This window comes from Hoplias malabaricus, chromosome 4 (assembly GCF_029633855.1).
Source record: "Hoplias malabaricus isolate fHopMal1 chromosome 4, fHopMal1.hap1, whole genome shotgun sequence".
NCBI classification, from domain to species: domain Eukaryota; kingdom Metazoa; phylum Chordata; class Actinopteri; order Characiformes; family Erythrinidae; genus Hoplias; species Hoplias malabaricus.
The window spans coordinates 49,815,220-49,824,361 of record NC_089803.1 but is presented as its reverse complement, the minus strand read 5'-3'; the positions used below and the strand labels follow the sequence as shown (position 1 = coordinate 49,824,361).

The window sequence follows — 9,142 nt, the reverse complement described above, 5'->3', positions numbered from 1 at the left end:
GTTAGTAAGGAAGTAAATTTTAAACACGTCAATGAATGTAAAGGGGTAGAGATGGAACTGAGCTGTGGCCCTGGTGTCCGAGCCGGTCGAAGCCTGTAGAGAAGGGAACTGGTGTCCAAGTCTTTTTCTGCCTTCCAGGACAGCATAGCTGGCTGCAGTGTAGGTGGGGGCACTGTAGCATGATGTTCTCATGGCTGGTGGGAAGTTATTTCTGCCCTGGGAAGCCTTTTTCTGGTGGTGCTGGTGTCTTTGAGGGAAAGAGGTTGTAGTGAATACTGAGGTGATGATGGCTGGTGTAGACATCCAGCATGTGGTTCACTGGTCCCACACTAAATATTACGTAGGTAGATTGTGAACTTTAACAATGTGAACTTTTACAGACTAATCATTACTAAAGGACAAACTAAAATGAGAAATAAACATGGGCGGCACGATGGTGCAGCAGGTAGTGTAGCAGTCATACAGCTTCAAGGATCTGGAAATTGTGGGTTTGATTCCCGTTCTAGGTGACCTTATTTTACAATAAGGACTAAACATGACTAAGGGACAGTTAATTATGTACAGTTTCTTTAAGATGTTTGTAAGTGGAGTACACGTGCACATATGCTGTGCAGAGAGAGAGAGAGAGAGAGAATTTGTGTTGTACGCCACAATACCACTGGACCTATTCTTTCTTATTTCTTATTTTTATGTTTAAATTCCATTCTATTCTATCTTCAATCAAAGTATGGAATACGTCCAAACTGAGGTCGAGCTTCATGGTCTTTCTTCTAATTATGTCGGACTAACTCCAAGCATTACAAGTTTATGGCTACATTAGTTTCATGCATTGTGCACATAAGCAGCATTTAGCCAAACACTAGTTAAGTCCGCCATTACTGAGATATTAATTAAAAGGTTTTGTAAAATAAACTTACCCCTCTTCAAATGGATAAAGTTTGTTTTTGTATTCCTATTCATCATGTGAATAAAACTCCTTGGTCTCTGAAGCTCTGTTCTCCTTGTCTATAATCACCCTGTGATTATAGTCAGACTATGCCACCTGGGGAATTTCACTTCAGGAAATAAGACTAGTAAAACTAACCAGGCAACCCAGGTTCGTTTGTTGGAGACAGAGACCCGTTGTCCACACTCAATTTTATTTTAACAGTAAGATGATTTTATTTCAATACACATTCAAATGACCTAAAACACTGAAAGACTTTATCAATAGTATATCAACATTCATTAAAGAACAGTCAAAATCACTATATTTTAAATGACAATAAGGTGCCATAAACTAGCTGCAACAACTAGAGAGAGAGAGAGAGAGAGAGAGAGACTCTAACAAAAAAAAAATAATAATTGACAAACTCAAGAAATATAACCAATTACAACAAAACCAAAATAAACAAATGAAAATCAATAAGGGCAGTATACACTTAAAGACCACACCAAAAAAAATAATAAGAAAAGAAAATGATCCAGCCCAATATTGGAATATAACTAAACCCAAAAATTGACACAAATATAATCTAACAAAATAGAACGAAAACTTAACACAAAAGAAAAGCAACAATTACCAAACAAATACAACTGTCGCAGAATAGACTGCGCCTTGAAAATGAAACAAACAAAAAAATTTACCAAAAAACAAACAAACAAAACAATTTAACAGACCCGCAAGTGATACGAACGTATAACAGCGCAGCAGCACGAATTAGCCAAGACATGGAGAAAACAGCAGCACCACAAGAGGAGGAACAGCTAGGGGAATGTTTAAGCTCCGCTTAGAAGGAGTCTATCTCTTTCGGCACGGAGGTGCGACAACCGATAGAAGAGAAGGGGCAGCTGGCAGTGTGACGGTCCTAACAAAATATAGAATGTAAATACAAAAGACAACTGGAAATATTCTTAGAGAGAGGAAACATGCCTACCTTTAAGTTGTGAAGCAGCGAAATAGTGAAGATGCAAAGCACAGAGCAGCAACGATGCGAATCAGAGAATGAATGAAGGCCTCAGACAACAGCACAACACTCACAGCAATCACTACTAAATACACACAAAAATCAACCCATTATTCCACACATTGTAAGCCCACAAAAATAGGGAAAAAAAGGTACCGACACCCATGGTCCTACCTAAAATAATTAAAACACAAAAATCGTTGCAGTTGTACCTGAATCCACCACCGCCAAACCACACACCAAGCCAACGACAGGAAGGTCAAGTTCACCGGAAAGGGGGGGGAGCCAAGGAGGGCAAACTAATCAATAAGTCCTGCTACTCCCCCTTTTTATAGGGCTACAGTGACATCCCACAGTTAACCCTTGACATTAACCTTACATGAATATTAACTGGAAATAAATTAAAACTAAAAAATCTGCTTCAGATGGGTAAGTCGTTTTTTCTTGAAATTCCATTGGTCAATTTCAAACAAAACCATTGATGGATGCAAAAATTCACCAAATACAGAAGAGATGTAGATGATGGACAAGTGAAACCTCCCTGCATCTCATGTGACCCCTCTGCGATTGCAGGGCCTGGTCACTTTGAACTGATACAGGACACGTTTGTTCCGTATTTCTGAGGGTAGACTTAAGATGATTTGTTTGAGAACCACACTTCTCTCCCTCAGTCGGAGGAAGGGACACATACTTAACAGCTCCCAAACAGAGAATGCTCCATGGGCACCTGCTGCTCTGGGGGTGTTCTCAGCTCCTAGTGCACTAGTGTGTGTGCCACTACTACAGATGGGTTAAATGTGGAAGACACATTGCTTTGTATGCTGTAAATTGTAATATATGTGCATTTTCAGAAATAGCAGACACCCCAGAAAGTTCCTTTGGTCCCCACGTCTGTAAGAAAACCAACTACACTTTGGCATAAGGATTTACTCAAATATAGGAGCCCAGGATGTAAGTACGGCTGTTGTGTGTAATTATGAAAGTGAAAACAGATGTGTTATTCGCCTCGCTCGTGGATAAAAATTTGAGGTCTCCAGTTTTTGGAAGCTTTTTGTTAACATGCTAGCCGATGTGCCTTTGCCTCAGGTGTAAGCATTTTTGGGAAGTCTGTCTCTCACCATTTGTCTGACAGATGTATATGAATCATTCTGCTAACACTTGGCACTGATTTAATGAGTATAAAAATAGAGAATGCAGATTCTAATTCAGCTGTAAGAGCTAGAACAATTAGGCTCACCAAAAAGGCCATGGAAGAAATATTACAACGTGTGATTAGCACAAGGAAAGCCTAGTTAAAATTAGTCTAGCTAAAACCAAAAATGAATGCTTCATTTTATGGAGGAAGGAGATAATAACAACTTCCAAGTTTTTGAAACAAAGCTCACAGTGAAGTTCAACAAGATATTAGAAAAGTTTTGTGGAATAATTTTTGTGTTATACTACAGCAGATATCTGAAGATGCGATACATGAGGACCAGAATATACAATGGGTACGGAAAGTATTCAGGCACCTTTAAATTTTTCACTCGTTGTTTCATTGCAGCCATTTGCTATTTTATTTCTCATTAATGTACATTTACCACCCCATCTTAACAGAAAAAAAAAACAGAAATGTAGAATTTTTTTGCAAATTTATTTAAAAAGAAAAACTGAAATTTCACATGATCATAAGTATTCAGACCCTTTGCTGTGACACTCATATGTTGTCCCACATGCTGTCTATTTCTTTTGATCCTCCTTGAGATGGTTCTACTCCTTCATTGGAGTCCAGCTGTGTTTAATTAAACTGATTGGACTTGATTAAGGAAGGCACACACCTGTCTTTATAAGCCTTCACAGTGCATGTCAGCAAATGATAATCATGAAGTCGAAGGAACTGCCCATGGAGCTCAGAGACAGAAGTGTGGCAAGGCACAGATCTGGCCAATGTTACAAAATAATTTCTGCAGCACTCAAGGTTCCTAAGAGCAAAGTGACCTCCATAATCCTTAAATGGAAGAAATTTGGGACGACCAGAACTCTTCCTAGACCTGGCCGTCCAGCCAAACTGAGCAATTGTAGGAGAAGAGCCTTGGTGAGAGAGGTAAAGAAGAACCCAAAGATCACTGTGGCTGAGCTCCAGAAATGCAGTAGGGAGATGGGAGAAAGTTCCACAAAGTCAACTATCACTGGCAGAATGGCCATATTAAAGCCTGCATTGAGTTTGCCAAAAAAAACGCATGAAGGACTCCCAGAATATGAGAAATAAGATTCTCTGGTCTGAGGAGACGAAGATTGAACTTTTTGGTATTAATTCTAAGCATTATTTATGGAGAAAACCAGGCACTGCTCATCACCTGCTCAATACAATCGCAACAGTGAAACATGGTTTTGACAGCATCATGCTATGGGGGTCTTTTTCAGCTGATGGGACAGGACGACTGGTTGCAATTAAAGGAATGATAAATGCAGCCAAGCACAGAGATATCCTGGACGAAAACTTCTTCCAGAGTGCTCTGGACCTCAGACTGGGCCGAATGTTCACCTTCCAAGACAATGACCCTAAGCACACAGCTAAAATAACAAAGGAGTGGCTTCGGCACAGCTGTGACCATTCTTGACTGGCCCAGCCAGAGCTCTGACCTAAACCCAATGGAGCATCTCTGGAGAGATCTGAAAATGGCTGTCCACCATCTTTCACCTTCCAACCTGATGGAACTGGAGAGGATCTGCAAGGTAGAATGGAAGGGGATCCCCAAATCCAGGTGTGAAAAACTTGGTGTATGATTTCCAAGAAAACTCATGGCTGTACTAGCTCAAAAGGGTGCTTATGTTAGGACCGGGCGGACTGACAGTGGCGGACACACTAACACAAAAGACTTTTTAAACAATAGATAACAAAACCGAGACAGTGTTGGAAGAGAGGATACTTAGACAATAAAAGACAGAGAGACTTGAACAGAGAGGAAACTGGACAGACAGGGAACTGGACAGAGAAACCTAGACAGAGAAAGCTAAACAGACTAACCTGGACACAGAGAGCTAAGCAGAGACCTAGTTATGACACAAACAGACAAGAGAAATACAAACAGATAAACCAAATGAGAACACGAAGCACAAGGAAGGAACAGACAAACCAGATCGACATACACAGAGAAAGTGAAAGAAACGCGAATTGAGGAACAGACGAGACAAACAGACTAGAGATGAGCAAAAGGGAAACGAGAATGAAACAAAACGAAATGAGGAAAGGGATTGAGCGACCGACGAGACAGACAGACTGGAAAGAGCAAAACGATGGTGGAAAGGGATCAAGTGATAGACAGACTGGAGAGAGCATAATGAATGAGACGGATAACGAGGAGGCAGGATTACAAATGAGACACAGATGAAAACACTGATGAGGAGGTGGAACTAAGGCGGGACCAGGCCAGAGACATGAACCAAAATAAACAGATCCATGGATCCAAGAACATGGATGGACGAGGCTAAGCTGCTTAGTGCTGAGTTGAAGCATCACAGTGAGGAAGTCGAGCCCTCATATTGTTATCTGCTGTGTCTGTTATGTCACACAGGCGAGGGTGTGGGGAATCTTCATCAGTAGGTTCAAAAACATCCTCATCTGTATGAAGTGTTCATCTGAACACTGAATTATGTTGTAAGCCTAAGCATCTGCTTTTAAAAAATACAAGAGCTTGATGGACATGGGTATTAAATGATGGATTAATTCATAAATCTGGATATGTTTAAAAAGACATGTTGAAATTCCTTCAATGAACTGAAGATTAAATAATATTCAAGTCTATCTTGAACTACTATATTAAAGTTATTTTATCCCCAACATATAAATTAAACATGTAATGTCTTTATTTTATCAAGTGGGACAAGATGGAAAAACAGTACCAACAACACCAGTACCACGCTGGAAAACAATACCATAACGCAGTGTTGAGGGACTGAAAGCTGCTAATCCTTAAATATTGCTCTCCTGTTCCTTTTATTAAAACTTATCTCTAAGCTCACACGATGTATTTCATAATGTTCATTCATAGTTCAAAAACATCAAGATCAGGTTTTTTTATATACATCTTTCAAACTATGTATGCTGCTAACGTAGTTAGCATCTATGCTTTTGGGAAAAAAAACCCTGGCTGGCTATTAAGCCTGAAGATGGAGATACACTCTAATCGTTTGGCCTCTACCTGACTGGCTGTCGTAACCCTATGGCTGATGTGGAGTACATGAATGAGCTTGATTGCACAGCAAATGTGTGTGCTATCATGGCCAAGCTTCAGTATAAACTGAGGGAATTGTGGAGAAGTCTAGCATGTGGTATCCAAGACCAGCACTAAATAAGCAAGGCAAAGAAGCCTCATATCCTCTGATTTTGAGCATAACAGAGGGAAGATAGAGCCAAGAGCTTACAATACTGAAAGGTCACTCAGAAAGAGTACAATTCAGAGATGTTTCACCATCGCCACAACAGCTGTTTTGCTAGAACAGAGTACACCCGTAAAGGCTGAAGCAGGGAGGTGTTTGGGGAGGACTAAAGAGTGGCTTCGAAATGCATATGAAGCCAATGCCCCAAAAATTACAGGTATACTAGTCATTAAGTGCTATAGAATGGTCAGGTTGAGAGGTATTTTGGTCGAGTGTTTGGTTGGTGTTCTGGATCCTCTGTAGGTGAGTGAATAAACTGGTGTATTTATTAAACTGCCTTTAATAGACTGGTGCATGAATGAGCACCATGTGAGACAGTAGAGAAATAGCATTAGGCTGAGTAAATCGAATGTCCTTTATTAATGCTGACAGGATTATTAGTGTGGAGGAGGATGGCACGATTGCCAATTGGAGTTCTTAAAATGCCACAGTGAGAAAGCGAGAAGTACCAATTGCGCATCCCAACAGAGACATCAGAGTTGATCTGGGATAGGATTATTGGGCAGGTGGGAAAATAATTAAGAGTTGCCAAGAAAGTTGCTGAATACTACAACGGGGCAGCAATAATGAAATTGCGATGTCCTCAGTTGGCAGGTATGCCATAAAGCTGCTGTTCCAGTGGCTTACAGGGAAACTAAAAAAGAAAGTGAAATTCGGAAGGGTGATCTAAAGGGATGACAGACATGGCAAATCAAAAGGGGAGCTGATGGTCAGCACCGCTGGAACAGTGAGATAGAGAGAAGGAAGCTCATCACATGGGAGCAAATCCTGAAAGAGACAGAATGTGCTAAAGAGCTCAAGCATAGTAGAAATTTAACTTAAGAATGGCAGAGATGCCTAGATGGTGAAAAAACAGGCGCCAGAGTAGAGGCAGCATGTGAGAAGGTGAACTGAGATTGAAGAAGACAATTAGGGGCTGGGAGCAGTGTGGCTGCAAAGGGGCGAGATCAGGTCGAAGGCCTTCAGCAGCTGGAGGAGAGCATGTGAGCAGTAACATAGGAGGCAGAGTGTGGTGTGGTCACTAGAGGAGAGATAGGGACAAAGAGGAAATGTTGAATGATAAAGGGAGGGGTTGTGATGATAAAGTGATGGGTTGGGATGATGAGTAGAGACTGAAGGAGAGAGGAGAAAGAAGGGAGACGAAAGGAGAGACAGAACAGGAAGAGCAGAGAGGTGCCTCATTTAAATTGAATGTGCCGAGTGAATGTAAATTGTTGCCTACTTTCTGTTCCAGTATTTGAAAAATACAATCATCTTGAAGAGTACTGTAGGCAAACTAGTGCCTGGTAATGTGCAGACATATTGCAGATTACAAGTCTGTTTCTAATGCAGGTACAAAACATACATTTCAAATGCAGCCCCCTAAGGTACTGACTTGCGAGACAGCAAAGACAATAAGGCATAGAGGGTAATGCCTTTCAGTTCAGACACAACCAGAAAGAGTAATAGGAAGATGAGGAAGATTAAGGCTGGGTGGCCGAAAATCTGCAGCACCAGCAGGGGGTATTGAGAGGAGGTCGTGACATAATTGCATCGCTGCGTGGGGGCTCTGTACACCAACAGTGGAGGTAAGAGACAAGACGTTTCCTCTCATTAGCCAAATGAGCAAAGGGGAGGCCATAGTTCAGAATTTACTTTTCTGGAGCCCCATGGCTGTTCAATTGGAGAAGGAGTAAATGGAGTGCTTGAGGCCGCACACCAGTTGTAGAGGTAGAGGTGGGGTTTCATGGCAGTTGTAATGGGAGAAAAAGCAGAAGCACGGGGTAGTTCTGTAGAAAAAGGGAGAAATGGGAGACTCTGGACCACTGACGATGAAGGCAGAGGTGGGGACTCACTGTGGACACTGGTCACAGTGGGAGGAGGACAAGCAGGAGAAGCTGTGGCTGCACGGGAGCCGGTGGGCTTGAAGCATTGGAGGAAACAAGTTTGACGATGGCCAAATGCAATTCCAAATAAAAGGCAGAGGTAAGCAGAAATTAACCCAGACTGGAGGAGCAAGCGAAACAGTCAAGTCGAGGTCCGTCTCATGCAGTGGCGATTGCTCTAAGACTGCAAGGGAAGCTCAGCTTCCCCTAAATTGTCAAAAAATAAGTGATCAAATATACGTTGTGCGTACATGTCATTGAATAAATATGCACTACAACGCGCTCAACTTTTTTTCAGAATCAGCTTCTTATCACTGGTAAAGACGCGGCTTTCCTCTCAATCATTCCTGCAGTTTCACAGTGTTTTAAACTGTGTGGACGCCGAGCGTCCACAGAGTTCAATAGTGAAGCAGTGAAGTGCAGCGAAATGAGACGAGTCATTGGATAAATGCTGGGCTTTGTCCCACCCATTGGACGCTCAGCGTGTCTGGGGGTCTATGGGGCAGTGGGCTGGCCTCGGCTGGCCCGGACGCTCAGCTTCTGCATGATGATTGGATGATCTGTCTGAGGCTGAATCCCTTTTTGATTGACAGCGAAACGAGCGAATCAGCGATCCGTGTAAATATCCGTGGGAGCACAGGCGGACATACTTCACATGGGCCAAGGCTGTTTAAGCAGCCTAGCTCAGCTGGCCATTGAGAGGACATTAGTCAAGTCCCTGGAAAAGACGCCTTGTTACGACAGGGTCACAGATAATTTTCTTAAAAAGGAATGGAGGGTAGAATTTACATATAAATAAACCGACACATTTTATGATGTAAGCTGAAATTGAGCTTCCCCTCCTTGAAAGACCAGCATCCGCTACTGGTTTCATGAGCCAAGTAAGCAAGTGTGTCCGACAAGGGGATGATG

General features: G+C 42.0%; 1 long non-coding RNA gene across 1 annotated transcript; it reads right to left on the bottom strand.

Moving 5' to 3' along the window:
* Nucleotides 1–1,736: 1,736 nt before the first annotated feature.
* Nucleotides 1,737–2,216, bottom strand: LOC136694311 (uncharacterized). Its single transcript, XR_010802178.1, has 3 exons — nucleotides 2,159–2,216; nucleotides 1,917–2,031; nucleotides 1,737–1,847 (listed from the first exon to the last, which is right to left on the bottom strand). It is a non-coding gene; the product is annotated as an uncharacterized lncRNA (long non-coding RNA).
* Nucleotides 2,217–9,142: the final 6,926 nt, after the last annotated feature.